We start from the raw sequence: 17,567 nt of genomic DNA, 5'->3' as shown, positions 1-17,567 counted from the left end.
GACTGTCAGCTGATTTCTCAACAGAAACTTTGCAGGTCAGAAGGGAGTGGCTAGAAATATTCAAAGTGATGAATGCCAAGAACCTACAACCAAGATTACTTTATCCAGCAAAGCTATCATTCAGAACTGAAGGTCAGATAAGGAGCTTCACAGATAAGGAAAAGCTAAAGGGGTTCATCACCACTAAACCAGTATTATACAAAATGCTGAAAGGTATCCTTTAAGAAGAGGAAGAAAAAGAAAAAGGTAAAGATACAAATTATGAACAACAAGTACATATCTATCCACAAGCGAATCTAAAAATCAAGTGAATAAAAAATCTGATGAACAGAATAAACTGTTGATTATAATAGAATCAAGGGCATAGAAAAGGAGTGGACTGACAATTCTCGAGGGGAAAGGGGTGTGGGGGGTGCAGGAAGAGAATGGACAAAAATCGTACACCTATGGATGAGGACAGTGGGGGGGGGGGGCGGGTAAGGGCAGAGGGTGGGGTGGGAACCAGGTGGAGGAGAGCTATGGGGGGAAAAAAGAGGAACAACTGTAATAATCTGAACAATAAAGATTTAATTAAAAAAATAAATAAATAAAAATGCTGAAACTTAAAAAAAAAGAAGAAGTGTTTATTTAGGTCTTCTGCCCATTTTTTGATTGGGTTGCTTGTTTTTCTTTTGTTGATTTGTATGAGTAGTTTATATATTTTGGATATTAACCCCTTATCAGATGTATCATTGGAAAATATGTTCTTCCATACGGTGGGCTCTCTTTTCATTTTGATGCTGTTTTCTTTTGCTGTGCAGAGATTTATTCGCAGATGACATGATATTGTACATAGAAAACCCAGGGACTACACCAAAAACTACTATATTTAATAAAGGATTTTGGCAATATAGCAGGATGCAAAATTAACGCTCAGAAGTTATTCGCATCCTTATACACTAATAATGAATTCTCACAAAGAAAAACTAAAAAATAATCCCATTTACCATTGCAACAAAAAATTAAGATAAACTTAACCAAGGAGGTAAAAGACCTGTACTCAGAAAACTATAGAAAATTTAAAAAAGAGATAGAAGAGGATATAAACAAGTGGAAGAATATACCGTGTTCATGGATTGGTAGAATTAACATCACTAAAATGTCCATATTACCCAAAGCAATTTATAGATTCAATGTAATCTCTATTAAAGTACCAATGGCATAATTCACAGATCCAGAACAAACACTTCAAAAATTTATATGGAACCAAAAAGGACTCCAAATAACCACAACAATACTGAGAAAGAAGAACAAAGTTGGAGGGATCACAAGACCAGGTATCAAGCTATACTACAAAGCCACTATAATCAAAACAGCCTGGTACTGGCACAAGAACAGACACATAGATCAATGGAACAGAGCAGAGAACCCAGAAATCAACCCGAGCCATTATGCTCAATTAATATTCGATAAGGAGGCAAGAGAATACAATGGAGTAAAGACAATCTCTTCAATAAATGGTGTTGGAAAAATTGGACAGATACATGCAAAAAGAAAAAAAAAGAAAATAGACCACCAACTTATACCACACACAAAAAATAAGCTCAAAATAGATAAAAGATTTATATGTAAGTCTTGAAACCATAAAAATCCTTGAAGAAAACATAGACAGCAAAATATCAGACTTCTCACATAAGAAATTTTTTGCTGATACAATGCCTAGTGCAACAGAAACAAAGGAAAAAATAAGCAAATGGTACTACATCAAAATAAGAGGAAGTGATTTTATTATGGAAGTCAACTTGATTCCAAAAACTCAGAATCACGAGGCATACAAAGCATGCAAAAGAGGACATCTAACCAATAAATGTAATAATCGCAGTATTGTTGACAGCTGAGCCCTTGGAGCATCTACATCTCTTTAACAATTAGTAGGTGAAAACCCTGCTCATTGTGGCAGTGGATCAGTGGATACAAGAAGCACCAGCCAAACTAAAAGAGCAGATGCCCCTTTGTAGGAAATTTAATTAAAGTGGAGACTTATTATAATGTCCCATTGTGCTCTTGACTTAGATGAGAGAGGCAGAGCCCTGTGAATTCTCCAGACCAGCCAGATATCGTGGACCGCCTCAGACCCTCCCAAGAGGACTTGTGGCTGTACCAAATAATAATCACTCCCCCCAATATAATGAACAACATAAACTGATGAACAAAAATAGAACCAGAGTCATAGAAGCATCGAACAGACTATCCAACCTATGAGGGAAGACAGGGGTTGAGGGGGTAAGAGATCAACCAAAGGACTTGTATGCATGCATATAAGCATAACCAATGGACACAGATGGAGGCAGGGGCGGGGGGGGGGACGGGAAGGTGAGGGCATGTGCTGAAGGGTCAGGGTGGCCAGGGAGTAGTCAATGGGCGAAAACGGAGACTTATGTAATACTTTAAACAATAAAGAATTTAAATTTAAAAAAAAATCACTCCCCGAAATCACAGAGCACTTTCCTATCAGCACAATTCTTGGTCACAAAATAGGTGAAAAGCCATAGCGCTTCAGGTCTTTTAAAAATGTTTTATAATTTTATTTTTAAATTATAGTTGACATTAAATATTATCTTATCTTAGTTTCAGGTATACAGCATAGGGGTTAGACAATTATATAATTTACAAAGTATTCCCCCCAATTCAGGTCCCCGCCTGGCACCAGTCTTCTAAATGAAGTTAAAGATTACACCATCTGCAAGGAAACACTTTTATATCTCCTCATGGCCACAATTACTTGGTCACCAATAATACAATAAACTTTCAGAAATAATTAACAGAGCTGGGAAATCAAGCCACACCCTTTCATGTTCTGAGAAGTTAGCAATAGCTCCACTTATAAAATGGGGATGCAAACTCTATTGTACATCCTCAGCCCATAATATCTTCTTACAAATGTGGGAGGCCCTACATTTTGAAAGGTAGTAGTTCCACAGAGAGAGACAGTGTAACAGAGCCTGCCCTGGAATAGCAGTGCTGGTTTCTCAATGCACCAGCTCCACAGCACTGGGCAAACGACTTCACTCCCTGTGCATTTTGGTTTCCGCATTCACAAAATGGGAGTAATAGTAGCACCTATTTCATAGGGCTATTGTGCTTGGCACACTGTAGGTACTAAATCATCGTCAGCTATAATTCCCATTCTTCTGAGCTGTTAACAGTGGCCTGGCTTCTTTGACAGCCTAGCAAAGAGTTATTTGAAAAATATTACAATTACCAATACAATGCATAATTCAGATAGATAACATATCTAACATTCTTTTGAATATATACCAGAAGGATAGCTGGGTCATATGGTAATTCTATTCTTAAGTCTTGAGGAGTCTTCTTATTGTTTTCCTCAGCAGCTGCACTATTTTACATTCCCACCCCCAGTGGACAAGGCATCCCTTTCTCTTTTCTCTACATCCTCACCAACACTCGTCTCTTGTTTTTTTTTGTTTTTAAATAATAGCTATTCTAACTAATATGAAGGGATATATATATATATATATATAAAATTTTGGTTTGGTTTTGTATATAATATTTCTCAAAAAAGCTAAAAAAAAATATCTAACATTGTTCCTGACACATACACAGGGACCTTACACAATGTAGGTAGCTATTAGCTCTTTAATTGCTAGGTGAAGAGCTAACATATTTTCCTTCTTCTTTGAACAATATTCTCCTTCTTTGCTAGCCCCACTGCTTTGACCTTTCCCCGTGTACCTGTTTAGGGGATCACAAATACCTGCCTTTGAAGGTTCATTCGGGATGCAGTTACCGGCTAGGTGCTAGGAGCAGAGGGCAGAGTGGATGGGTCCCTTCTTCATGCAACTTAATTCTTGTTAGACAAGTGGTAACGGCAAGAGCCTGAGAAGTGTGAGGATCAGGAACTGAGTGTGTGAGGAGGACATGTCAGCATCTGGTAAAGGAGGGAGGAAAGGCTTCCCCGAGGAGATGGAGTTTGAGCTGAAAACTAAAGCACTGTCGGCATTAGCCATATTGGAGAAAGTGCTCCAGGTGGTTCTGAGACCTAGAAGGAAAAGAAGCCTGGAGCTGAGAGGAGCTGAACCCCGCCACCCCCCCCCCCCCCCCCGCCCCCCGCCCTTCCCCTGGCCTGTGTGTAGGACCATGAGGTAGAAAGGTGGATGGAGGCCAGATTCTGATGCAGGCGTCACGGACAGGCCAAAAGGTGAGGTTGATCCTGAGAATGATGGGAAAAATCACTGAAGGGTTTCAAGTAGGGCAGTAAGATGATGCAGTTTGACATCAGGAAATAACATGCTGGCCGCTCTGTAGAAAGAGGGAATGTGGGGGAGCAGGAAGGAGGCGTTAATGCATCCTCTCTTGAGGAGTATGGCCAGACTTGGGCTGTTTAAAGGCCAAGAAGTGGGTAAATTTGAGAGAAATTTAAATGTTTGGCTTAAAACCAAAACTAGTCCTGCACCACCACCCAGAGAGGGATGGGATAGGTAGAAGCCTTAACTTTTAGCCTGCCATTCTCCGACCTAACCACACTCAGAACATATTCAGTTTGGAAAAAGAAGGGAACTGATTTCTAAAGTGGAGCTTGGAGTTGTCCACTCATGTCAATTACCTGTGCTAATCTACTTGACCCATTGCTTCAGCTAATGAAGGGCGGCTTGCCCTCCTTTCACCCTAATTATGCTTATCACTCTGGGGCCATAAAGAAGCCAGGAATAACTCAACACCAGTCCCTCCAGCCAAACAATCAGCAAACAAGATAACTTTAAACAGTGTCAAGCCCAAGTTTATGACTCCCTCATCTACACCAAGGGCATTGTCTCAGTGGCCTAAGTCACCAGACAGAATGGGCCACCGCTGCTTGTTAGTTGCCCGGGGACCAACCGTGACTCATCTGTTTACTGCAGAGGAGAGGTACCTTGGGATGCAAAAGTTGGCAGCTGCCTCCCAGGAGATCATTCATACCTGGAAATGAGGGCACTGGGCTTCAACTGGAAATGTGTCCATTGGCACTGTCTGGATGAAGCAGGCTGGGGAGGGAGTCCTACCACGGGGCATGAGTGCATGCACTTATTTTAAGGAACTGGGGTCTCCACAGCTGACTGGCTGTTTCACGTCACTCTCATTGTCTCACTGAGCAGCTTAGAGGCTAGTGATAACCACTTGTACGTGCTCTGTTATTTATAATTTAGATACAAGCAGATTTCCCCATAAGCAGACTTCCTTTCTTGGCAGAAGTAAGATTAAGGGCAGCAGCAATAAAGAGTAATAAGAAGTAATATTGGTATTATTATTAAGGGTATATCATATTCTTTAGGCAGTTTGTCCTCTAGGTTATATGCATTACTTCTAAGTCAGTGACCACAACCTGGGTGCACATATGAATCACCTGGGGAGCCTTAAAATGCTGATGCCTGCCCATCCTCCAAACCTGGTTTAATTGATCAGGGTGGAGCCTGGGCATTGGCATTTTGAGGCTTCCCAGGGAATTCTCATGTGCAGCTAGAGCTGAGAACCACAGGTTTAATCATCATGACAATCTGCAATGCAGGGATTTTTAGCTTCATTTTATAATGAGGAAAACAGAGCCCAGAGGTAACAAGGAACTCGCCCAAGTGCAAGATCAGGGACTTCAACCTTGAGTCTCTGGCCACCAACCCTCTCACCCTACTGTTTCACATACAAATTAGTGGGTCCTTGGGTAAAGAGTAAGCAGGGAGGGCACACAGGGGGAGAAAAGGGCGCCAGGGCAGCAGCACCTCACAGGTACCTGGGGGCTCTGGGAGCTGGAAGCCCCGCCCTGTCCTGAGCCAGCTGTGCAGCCAGCAGGGTGAAGATCCATAAAGGAAAGGACTGAGTGGGCAAATAACCCACCTTCATGGTTGCAGCAGCTCCTGGCCTCCGTGCAAACCAGGGGTGACTCAGAGGGAACGCTTGGCAGAAAGTCGAGCAGGGCATGGCTGGGCTGGGGCAGGCAGCCTCATTTACCCTTTGCTTTGTCCTATTGCTCCAGGGAGATGAACTCGCTTCCCTAGTGTCTGCCTTCTCGCCCTGTGCGGTGTCAGCCCAGGGCTGGCTCCAGGTTTCCCGGGCACCTCTAACCTGCATTTCTGACACACTGGCCTTAACTCAAGGACATCACACTGATGGATGGAGGAGACATCTCTGATTCTTGTTTCCCCAGCCCTGAGTAACGCTAGCCATAAGTGCCTGAAAGAGAAACAATCAAACAGGATTCTGAGGTTGCACTTTTCCTCTTCCCTGCTGGGAAGATACCAGTTCTGGGCCCTCGGCTCTCAGTCTCCTAGAATGAAGCGTGGGCACGAATCCAGGGTCTGAGCTTCTTTGAAGTTTCCCACTTCATTGACGATGGTGAGTTTCTCGAGGTATTTCTGATACCATCGCTGGGACTATCTGAGAAAGAACACACTCTGAGGGATATAGGAAGGAGGAGAGAAGGTTCTGGAATCTAAGGTGGGAGCTATCTGACCCTTTCTATACTTCAGATATGAACTCTACTCTTATATTCCCCACAGAAGATTGAACTGGCCACCTTCATTCATTTATCTACACAACAGTTATTAAGGGTTTATAGCATGGGGGATTCTTAGAGTAGTAAGAGCCATTCCTGACCTTAAGGGGCTCACAGTTTAGCAGGGGAGAAGTCACATAACAAGCAAGCACGGTGGCAGGGAAAAGTCCTGGTGTGGTGGGAACACAGGGAGAGGCCCGAGCTCAGTCGGGAGGTGAAGAGGTGAGTGTCCTGGGAGGGCTATCCCTCCCTGGGGACTTCCTGAGCTCCCAGCAGGTGCCAGCCAGGTGGAGAGTGGGGAAAGGGTTTCCAAGTGCCGAAGCTAGCTTCCGCAAAGGATCAGAGCTATTCTGTTTCTTGCCTCAGTAAAGGATGTTTCTTGTCAAAAAGTCACCTTGGCTTAGCTGCAGACACCCTTCCTTTTCCAGGTTTCAGAGACTTGGACTTCCTTCTCTATGTCCAGGCTAAAGGGCAGAGTCCAAAGTGCAACTGAATTCCTTACTTTGATTTTTTTCAACAGAAACATTCAGTTCTGAAGGCCCACCAGCCATACTAAAAAGCTTTCCCCAAGAAAGCCTGGGCTGGGTAGGGGCAGCAGTGCGGGGGAGGAGTGTTATATTTTGGATGAAAAAACATGACTCAAGTGAGGTCAACAATGCACAAAGCACAGGCACTGCATAAGGGAGTCCTTTTTTTCCCTTGGTAAGCATTATGTTTCATAATATTAAGTGTCATAACAGTGAATAACAGGGCAGACAAACAGATGCTTGGAGGGATGTGTACCTGAGGGCTTAGTTTAAAAATATTGTAAGGGAATGAAATGCTCTGCTGCTAGAGTTAAAGAAATGATTGGAAAGAATGAGATCCAAGTTTCCAGGAGCCTCTCAACCATCTCCAATAGATAATGGGAAAAGCTAGCTATTTGAACTGTTTTAAGAAAGCACAAGAAAAGGAACTTTCTAGAAACAGACTTTGCAAGAGAGGATCTCTCAGGAGACTTCCTGAACTCAGGATGTGGCCCTCTTGTTTCCAGTCCCCTCACTATAGAGCTCTGTTTCAAGTGTTGACATTCAATAACCTAAGCTTTGCCCTTAGAAATTTCTAACTGTCTCCCAAATGAGATGGTTCACTTTGGGGTCATTTTCTGCTTCTTGAAACACCCAAACATGTTCCTCCTTACGCTCTTCAGTTGGATGCTTATTAGACACCTCTTGTTGAGTCCATTTATAGTGAGGACAGGGACCGTTGGGCTATGGTTCCATGAACAAGGACAAAGGGTGTTGGTCTCCCAGTTCTGTCTCCTTCTCCTTCTCACCTGAGACAGCCATGGCCAATTCCCTTACCAGGTCACTTTATTTCTCCATCACCATACTTTCACTTTGCCCATTGTGGGACGACACATTCACTGTTAGAAGCATTTGTGTCTTTCTGCCTGTGCTGAGCCTGTTTACTTTATAAAAGAGGTCACAATGTTTGTCATAGTCATGCCCTTTGCTTCCCGAGGGAATAGCCCCAGTTTGCTGTTACATTGCTTATAATTACTTATATTCTGCATCGCTCTTTAGTGGTGGGCGGCAGAGGAGTGTTTGCTAATTCATCCTCTTACAATATTTTTAAAATAAGCCCTCAGAATACACCCATTTTATTAACCCCTTCATCTGCAAATAGATTTTTTTAATGCTAATCAAGTTAAATAACATGTTTAAACACCTGTAATCTGTCATATAATAGTGACGGGGAGATCCAAAAGAAGTGGAGGCCACAGAAAGATCTTAGAAGATAGTGCTTGAACATTAGTCCCTTTCTTCCCATCCCCACTTTGAGGTGAGGTCTTATCTGCTTGTCCCAGGAGTGTTATAAGACCTTTGTACTTGTTCCCTAGCCTCCAGCCTTTTCCCTGCAGTCTGTGCTGTCCAGGTAGCTCAGTCATCATGTTACATGTCAGCTTCCCAGTAGCTCCTCGGTCATTGAAGGATAAATTCCATCCTCCTTGACCAGACATCCAAGCACTTTACTATCAGACTTTCCAGGGACACCATGGCTATCAAATGGGTTTACTCATTGTCCTATGATATCCCTGAAATAGCTTCACTTTGTGCCTAGAGTTATGGATCCCTCTGCATCCCCCTCTCAGATATCCTTCTCCTCCTCCTTGATGTGTGCCCAGGTCCCACCCACGTCCCCCGACTACTGAGCCGGAAGCACAGTCTCCACTTAGATATGCATGTAGCCATTTATCTTGGTGAACAATCATTTTGTGCTGTTTCACTTTGCCATGTGAAGATTAATAGGTATCCCTGAGCAAAATGGTGCCTCTTGTCCCCCACTTTTTCCTCTCCTTTTCCTTAGAAGCTCCACTATCCTTCAGCGTCTCTGCTTCAGCTACTTCAGAGTCCCCATTCTTCACAAAACCGGGAAGGACTTGATATCTGATATAATCTACGCCTAAGCATGTTTGATATAATTTCAGTCTTGACTCTCACATTGTGCATCTATCCTCATGACACACCCTGGAAGGTAAGGAGAGTGGGAGTACTGATATTTATTGTGTAGTTATTGTGTGTCACCATGGACACACGCGAACACATTTGCATTCACCTACAAACTTATCTGGAAATATTTTGATCTGTGCTTTCAAATGAGGGACCTAAGGCTCAGAGTGGGAAATGAATTCCTCAAGGACAGTTTGATGCCAGATATGGTGCTGAAGAGAAAAAGAGAATTGTGGGATGGAACTTGTTAGGACAGGCTTCGAAGATGTGGTGGGACCAAGCCCCGACCTTGGTCTGGTGGGCAGGAGGAGAGGGCACCGGGAGTGTCAACGGTGTCACAGAGATTTCAGACTCAACTCGACAATGTGATCACCATGGCTTTTAGAGATCACACCTGATTTCCTTTAAGATTGCAATATTAAAGTTAATCGCCTGGCTTTGAGTATGCAAACACTGCAATGTGCTAGGAGGGCCAAAGTTCAGGGTAAGTGAGCTTCACTGCAGCATGTTAAGAACAGAATAAATGCTGACACAGAAGCAGAGATTTTTAAATTTTAACTCCAGGTCAAAAGAGGACTCAACACAAAATTGCTGAAATTGGGCAAATGCTCATTCCCAGATGGTTTCATACAGCAAGATAAAAATAAATGAACTGATGTGAACTCATGGATGAGAACAAATGTACCACTCTGTGCAAGTGTGTGTTTGTGTGTGTGTGTGTGTGTGTGTGTGTGTGTGTAGGTAGGAGTATGTAGGAATTCTGTATTTTTTATTCAATTTTGCTGTAAACCTAAAACTACTCTAAAAAGTAAAGCTCATTTTAAAAATAAAATGACAACAACAACAAAAATGAGTGAGCCCACTTCTCAGAGCTCATGAGGACAAAGGAGTGTGGCTCTTCTCTTGGTGTGTTGGAGCGTAGACACCGTGCTCAGCGATTGTGAGCTTCATCATCTTTTATTTTTCTAGTTCACCTGCTTAGGAGCACTGAAGGCCTCAGAAAGCAAGTCATAGAATATGAAAAGGAAGGAGAGGAAAAGAAGGGGAAGGAATTGAAGGCTGCTTTAAGAGTCTGGGTACTAAAAATAAAAAGACGGCTGCATATCTATGTTGCAAAAGCATAATGATTAGGTGTCCAAGAAGAGGAGTTTTAGAGAACATTGAATTCATGGTGACCTTGGGAAGTTGTTCATTTATCTAGTTTTTTAATTTATTTATTTTTCTTTTCTAAAATGAAGATAACAATATCTGCCTCATATGGCTATTGTGAGAATTAAATTACATAATGTACATAAAATTCTTAGCTCAAAAACTTGTGTTCATTCATTAAAATGGTTAGTGAGAGCTTAATACAAGCTAGACACCAAATATTTAATGGTGAGCAAAATAGTGATTTCTCCAGGTTCATCAAGTTTGCAATCTAGATGAAGAGATAGATGCCAAACAAGGAAACATAAAAATAATTAATAATGAATTGTGGAGAATTCTATAAAGGAAGAACTCAGGGTGTTATGTGAAAATAAGAAGGCCTCTGAGTAAGTAATCAATGAATAGTAGTTATTTAAAAACACACTTTTTTTTTTCAACTATAACAAAGAATAATTGGGAAAAACTGGATAACATTTTTAAAAAAGAATCTGTTTCAAGAAACACAAGAGCTCCCAAAGGCAGGAAAGCCTTTTGTAAACAAGATTCCAGAGAGAAGGTAAATAGAAAGAGATAAGATCAAAATGCTGCTCTACTTTCTCCTGGAAGCATCATCAGGTTCATTAGTGGGAAGAGATAGTTTTCAGCACTTTCATGGGACAAAATTGGCATTCCAGGCTTGCTGAGGACAAGGGGCACTGAGAAACACTCCGGGCTTGGAAATTGGGAGTTATGTAGTGCAGCACTGTAGGAGCAAGGCAGTTTAGGTACAGGCCAGCTCTCACAGAAACTAAAAACAGCTTCAATCTAGATTGGATGAATGAAATTTGCCTAGTTTACCTGGAAATTACCTCAAATAAGAAAGATAACATTACCCAGTGCCTCAGTAATCTCTATAATTTTTCATAAAATAATGTTCAGGATTCAGTTTTTAAAATTATACTATACTAGGAGACAAATCAATGACCAAAAATCATTTAAAGACAATAGAAACAGATCCATAGAGAACATAGATACTATTCACATGTGGGAGTTATCAAATACACCCTTTATTTTTAAAATTTTATATTTTAATCACAGTTTACATTCAACACTATTTTGTATTAGTTTCAGATGTCCAGCATAGTGGCCAGACAATCATATACTTTACACAGTGATCTTCTGATATTTCAATTAAACACCTGGCACCATACATAGTTATTATGATACTAGAGGCCTGGTGCACAAAATTTGTGCACAGGAAGAGTCCCTAAGCCTGGCCGGCGATCAGGGCCAATCTGTGGGGCAACTGGCAGGGCGATCGGGGGGGCCCCCCGCTGGCACCTGCCTTGGCTGGCCTGGGGCCTGTGTGCTGGGGGCAGTTTCTGCATTGAGCGTCTGACCCTTGGTGGTCAGTGTGGATCATAGCCACCAGTCATTCCACTGTTTGGTAGATTTGCCTATTAGGCTTTTATTATATAGGATTTTTGACCATATTCCCTGTACTCTACTCCACATCCCTGTGACTATTTTGTAACTAACAATTAGTACTTCTTAATCCCTTTACTTTTTAAAGTGGGCCCTCCAAGGCCCCTCCACTCTAGCAACCATCATTCTGTTCTTTGTATTTATGAATCGGTTTCTATTTTGTTGTTGATTTTGTTCTTTAGATTCCACATATAAGTGAAATCATATGGTATTTGTCTTTTTTCTGTCTAATTTATTTCACTTAGCATAATACCCTCTAGGTCCATTCATGCTATTGCAAATAGTAATATTCAATCCATTTTGATAGCCAAGTTATTACTACCAAGTCCATTGTATATACATATATATGCATATGTTGTATATATGTACCACGTGAGGGATATTGACCTATAATTTTCTTTATTAATGATATCTTTATCTGGTTTTGGAATCAGGGTAATGCTGGCCTGATGAGCAGGGTAGTCTTTTCTCTCTTTTTGAATTTCTTAAAATAGTTTAAGAAGGATAGATGTTAGCTCTTCTGTGAATGTTTGGTAGAATTTATCTGTGAAGCTATCCAGTTAGGGTTTCTGTTTGTTGGGAGTTTTTTTTATTTTTTATTACTGCTTCAATTTCATTGGTTTTAATCAGTTTGTTCAAATTTTCTGTTTCTTCTTGACTCAGTCTCAGAAGATTGTATGTTTTTATGAATTTACCCATTCTTTCAGATTGTCCAATGTGTTGCCATATAATTATTTGTAGTATTTTCTTATAATCCTTTGTATTTCTAGGGCCATGGTTGGCAAACCACGGCTCGCAAGCCACATGTGGCTCTTTGGCCCCTTGAGTGTGGCTCTTCCACAAAATAACAAGTGTGGGCGTGCATGTACAGTGCGATTGAAACTTCGTGGCTCATGCGCAGAAGCCTGTATTTTGTGGAAGAGCCACACTCAAGGGGCCAAAGAGCCGCATGTGGCTCGTGAGCTGCTGTTTGCCAAGCCACAGTTTGGCAACCACTGTTCTAAGGTGTCAGTTGTCACTTCTCTTTCATTTCTAATTTTATTTATTTGGATTATCTCTCTCATTTTCTTGATGAATCTGGTAAAACATTTATCAATCTTATTTATCTTTTAAAAAAACCAGCTCTTAGTTTCATTGATCTGATATTTTATGTTTTTTGTTGTTGTTTTGTTTCTTTTTTACTCTATTTTCTTTATTACCCTCTGATGTTTATTATTTCCTTCCTTCTGCTCACTTTGGGCTTTGTTTGTTGTTCTTTTTCTAGTTCCTTTAAGTGTAAAGTTCATGCCTTGTGTGTACCTCTTTGGGTTTATTTTGTTTGGGATTCTCTACACTTCCTGGACTTGTGTATCTTTTTCCTTCACAAGGTTTGGGAAGTATTCAGTCACTATTTCTTCAAATAGGTTCTCAATCCCTTGCTTTCTCCGTTCTTCTTCTGGTACCCTTATGGTGCAAATGTTGCTATACTTGATGTTGTCTCAAAGGTCCCTTAAACTATCCTCTTTTTTAAAAATTATTTTTTCTTTGTGCTGCTCTTATTGGATGTTTTCTGTTACCTTGTCTTTAAAATTGCTGATTTGATTCTCTGCTTCATCAAATCTGCTGTTGATTCCTACTAGCATATTCTTTATTTCAAATATTACATTCTTTATTTCTGACTGTTCCTTTTTTTATGGTTTCTATATCCTTTTTTTATGCTTACTATCTCTTTGCTGACATTCTCACTATTTTACCCATTCTTCTCCTCAGTGCCTGGAGCACCCTTATAATCATTGTTTTGAACTCTGTATCTGGTAGATTGCTTGTCTCTATTTCATTTAGTTCTTTTCCTAGAGATTTCTCCTGTTCTTTCATTTGGGGTGCGTGTCTTTGTCTCCTCATTTGGGCTGACACCTTGTGGTTGCCTTTATTTATTAGGTAGATGTGCTTTATCTCCCAGCCTCGGTAGGGTGGCCTATGTTGTAAGTGTTCTGTGGGGCTCAGTGGTGCAGTCCTTCTGATCACCTGGGCTGGGATGTCTTTTGTGTGGGTTATGCAAGTCCTCCTGTTGTAGTGGAGTCTTTATTGCTGTTAGCCCAAATGTGAATAAAGCTGACCATCAGGCTGTCTGACTGTGATGTTTGACCCAGATCACAGAGTACGAGTTGCTATGAGGGGGCTATCACCCCAGCAGGGTCTGGTGCATGCAGTGACTTCCTTTGGGCATACCACTTGTGGAGCTAGTCCAACCATGTTCTGTTATAGTTTGAAACTGCCACCAGGTGTGTTGGTTCTGGGGTCTCTTGGGGGAATGCATGTCAATGTAAGATGCTGCTTGTGACTGGTACTTCGCTAACAGGAGCTATAAAATGATCCACGGTCGGTAACAGCTTGTGCTTGGCTTGGGTGTGTGTGGGAGGAACCACACTGTGTACTGAGACTGGCTTCCAGTAGTGCCAGGACTGGGACAGGTCAGCAAAAGGCACCCCGAGAAATACTGCCACCTGCCAGCTGCCTGTTAGGCTTAGATACTAAAATGGCCTCAGACAATAATGAGTTGGGTGAGGCAGATTTTTAGTGAGTCACCAGATAGGGGTGAGTGGTGTTCAACAGATTCAAACTCTGCAACATTACTGGGTCTGGGGCCATTTAGCAAAAGTCAGGGTACACACACCAAGACCAGCTGCTCCCTGCCTGGAGTCTGCAAACCTTTCTGGTGGGGCGGTGTCTTAGGCAGTTGTTAGTCAGGCCAACAGAGTTCATCAGATTAGAACAAACTAAGATGTGGCCATGTGGGTGGGGCTGTGCACAGAAAAGGTGGCGAATTTAGAGTTTTTCAAGAAAGACTGCAATGCAGGCCCAGGCTCGCTGTCGCCAGCAGATTCCACAGGGAGTTAGCAGGGATGGGCTAGTGCCTCTCCCCAGGCTGACATGTATGTAGAGTGCGGGTGGGCTGAACATAGGAAGGTGGCGCTGTCCTCAGGAAAATGGCCACCTGGGAAAGCCACACCAATGTGTGTCTCTGGCAGCCCCTGCTTTTGCCTGAAATTTTTGTGAGTTTTTCAAGAAAGGTTGCAACATGGATGGGCTAGGACCCAAAGATCCCTGGCTTGGAGCTGGGAGCTGGGAGCTGGGAGCTGGGAGCTGGGAGTGAGCTTGGCTTGCGGGGCCTCAGGGAGGTGGTAGGGAGGGGCTAGTTCATCTCTGCAGGCTGATGCCATGTGGGGATGGGGGAAAGCCAAACACAGGAATGGTGGTGCCGGGCATTGAAAAAATGTGGCCCTCCTCCAAAAGCCACACCATGCAGTCTCTTCCTGTGCAAACATATACTTTAAATACTGTTAAATATCCTATATAATAAAAAGCTAATATACAAATTGTCCCCTCAACCAGGAGTTCCACGGGAGTTTGAACAGGGGGCGGGGCCAGCCACTGGCCAACTGCCTGCCACCCCTCCCCCAGCCAGCACCACCCCTGATAAGTCTCCTTCCCTCCCCCCTTTGCCAGCCCAATTGGGGCAGGCCAGCTGGACCCCATCCATGCATGAATTCATGTACCAGGCCTCTAGTATCAAAGGAAATTGATGACAAGATGGAGAATTTCAACAGACAAGTGGAATAGATGAAAAGGAATAATAAGGAAATCCTAAAATTGAAAAATACAATAAATAAAAGTGAAAATTCAATAAATGAATTAGGAGCACATTGAACATAGCTAAATAGAAAAATAATGAACCAAAATACTATATGTCAGTAGGAAATATCCAGACTGAATCAAAAAGGGAAAAAGTAATGCAAAATAGAGGAAAAGAAGGTTAGAGATGTATGGGACATTGTAAATTATCTTATGTAAATATAAAATTGTAGTGCCAGAAGAGAGTAAGAGACTGGCAGAGGCAATATTTGAAGAGAATTTTCTAAAACTGATGAAAGGCTCAAGAAACAGATACAAAAAAACCTATAAATCCATGATGGACAAACACTTGTAACCACAGCAAGGTACACCATAATAACACTGCTGAAAACCATAGACAGAGATAAAAATGTTAAAAGCAACCAATGGGGAAAAAGACACATTATCTTTGAGGAGAACAATAAGGCTAACAGATGAATTCTTAAGACAAATTATAGCATCCTAGGTGCAAAATACCCCTTTCAAAGCAGGAATTTAAATATTGTCTTTCAACACTAAAGATAAAATTTACGAATTTTTCATTTATTTTTTATTTTGCATCTTTTTATCATAAAACTAGAGGCCCAGTGCACAAAAATTTGTGCACTTGGGGGGGGGGGGGGGAGTCCCTCTGGCCGGCCTGTGCCCTCTCGAAGTCTGGGACCCCTCGGGGGATGACCACCTGCTGGCTTAGGCCCGCTCCCCAGGGGATTGGGCCTAAGCTGGCAGTCAGACATCCCTCTGGAAGCCGGGAGCCCTCGGGGGATGTCCACTTGCCAGCGGGGAGCAGGCCTAAGCTGCAGTCGGACATCCTTAGCACTGCTGAGGAGGCGGGAAAGGCTCCCACCACCACTGCTGTACTGGCAGCCATCAGCCTGGCTTGTGGCTGAGCAGAGCTCCCCCTGTAGGAGCACACTGATGACCAGGGGGCAGCTCCTGCATTGAGTGTCTGCCCCCTGGTGGTCAGTGTGTGTCATAGTGACCAGTCATTCCCAGTCGTTCTGCTGTTAGGGTCAATTTGCATATTACCCTTTTATTATATAGGATAGAGGCCTGGTGCATGGGTGGGGGCCAGCTGGTTTTCCCTGAAGGGTGTCCTGGATCAGGGTGGGTGTCTCACTGGGGTGCCTGGCCAGCCTGGGTGAGGGGCTAAGGGCTGTTTTCAGACTGGCTATACCTTCTTCAGGGTGGGGGCCCCCACTGGAGTGCCCGGCCAGCCTGGGTGAGGGGCTGATGGCTGTTTGCAGGCTGACCATGGCCCCCAGCCACCCAAGCTCCCAGTGGAGGCTGGCTGAAAGCAGGTATCTGGGATTTATTTATCTTCTATCATTGAAACTTTGTTGCCTTTAGCGGAGACCACAGCCGACCAGGGAAGCTTGGCTTCCTCCATCCCCGGGGCAACCAAGCCTCCTGCTTGCTCCAGCTCCATGGCTTCCGGCCGCCATCTTAGTTGGGTTAATTTGCATATAGTTTCTCTGATTGGCTGGTGGGCGTGGCTTGGGTGTAGTGAAGTTACGGTCAATTTGCATGTTTCTCTTTTATTAGATTAGATAAGGTACAGATACAGAAACCATCCAAAACAAATGTATAACTTAATAAATTATTTAAAGGTGCAACCACTGTAAAAAAAAAAAATCCTTGCCAGCCATTCAGAAACATCTCTTTGTGTGTTATCTCAATTGCAATGTTCTACCTTCCCTAAGAGCAACCATTGCCATTTTATCACACTTTTATTGCAATCTGTTTCTTGTCTTTATATTTTGGTTATCCAAATGTGCATTTCTATATTTGTCTATTTTAAAATGTTTGTTATATCATATCTACACAGGGAGGTCCTCAGGCAGAACAAAAGTGAGGCTAATGAACAGCAAAAAAATTATACAAAAGGAAAGTAAGGAAAAGGTATATGTAAATAAAACGACATAAATATTGACTCTCTTAAACAGTGTTAATAATGTCTTATGGGGTTTTTAAAAAATATATATATATGACAATAATATAGCATAAAAATCAGAAATAATGCCCAGCCGGTGTGGCTCAGTGGTTGAGGGTCGAACAAGGAGATCACACTTTCATTCCCAGTCAGGGTACATGCCCAGGTTGTGGGCTCCATCCCCAATGTGGGGAATGCAGAAGGCAGCCAATCAATGATTCTCTCTCATCATTGATGTTTCTATCTCTCTCCTTTCCTCTCTGAAATCAAATATATATATATATATATATATATATATATATATATATATGTATATATATATATATATATATATAGTCAGAAAGAAGATAAGTAA

General features: G+C 42.3%; 1 long non-coding RNA gene across 1 annotated transcript in view; it reads right to left on the bottom strand.

Moving 5' to 3' along the window:
• The window catches only part of LOC139005057 (uncharacterized), a 231,023-nt gene that overhangs the window by 67,214 nt on the left and 146,242 nt on the right, over positions 1-17,567 (bottom strand). The window lies entirely within an intron of this gene.

The sequence above is a fragment of the Myotis yumanensis genome, unplaced genomic scaffold (genome assembly GCF_028538775.1).
Source record: "Myotis yumanensis isolate MYYU_CA2020_CCGP unplaced genomic scaffold, mMyoYum1.0.hap1 SCAF_3, whole genome shotgun sequence".
Lineage (NCBI taxonomy): Eukaryota > Metazoa > Chordata > Mammalia > Chiroptera > Vespertilionidae > Myotis > Myotis yumanensis.
This window is presented reverse-complemented; position numbering and strand designations above follow the sequence as displayed.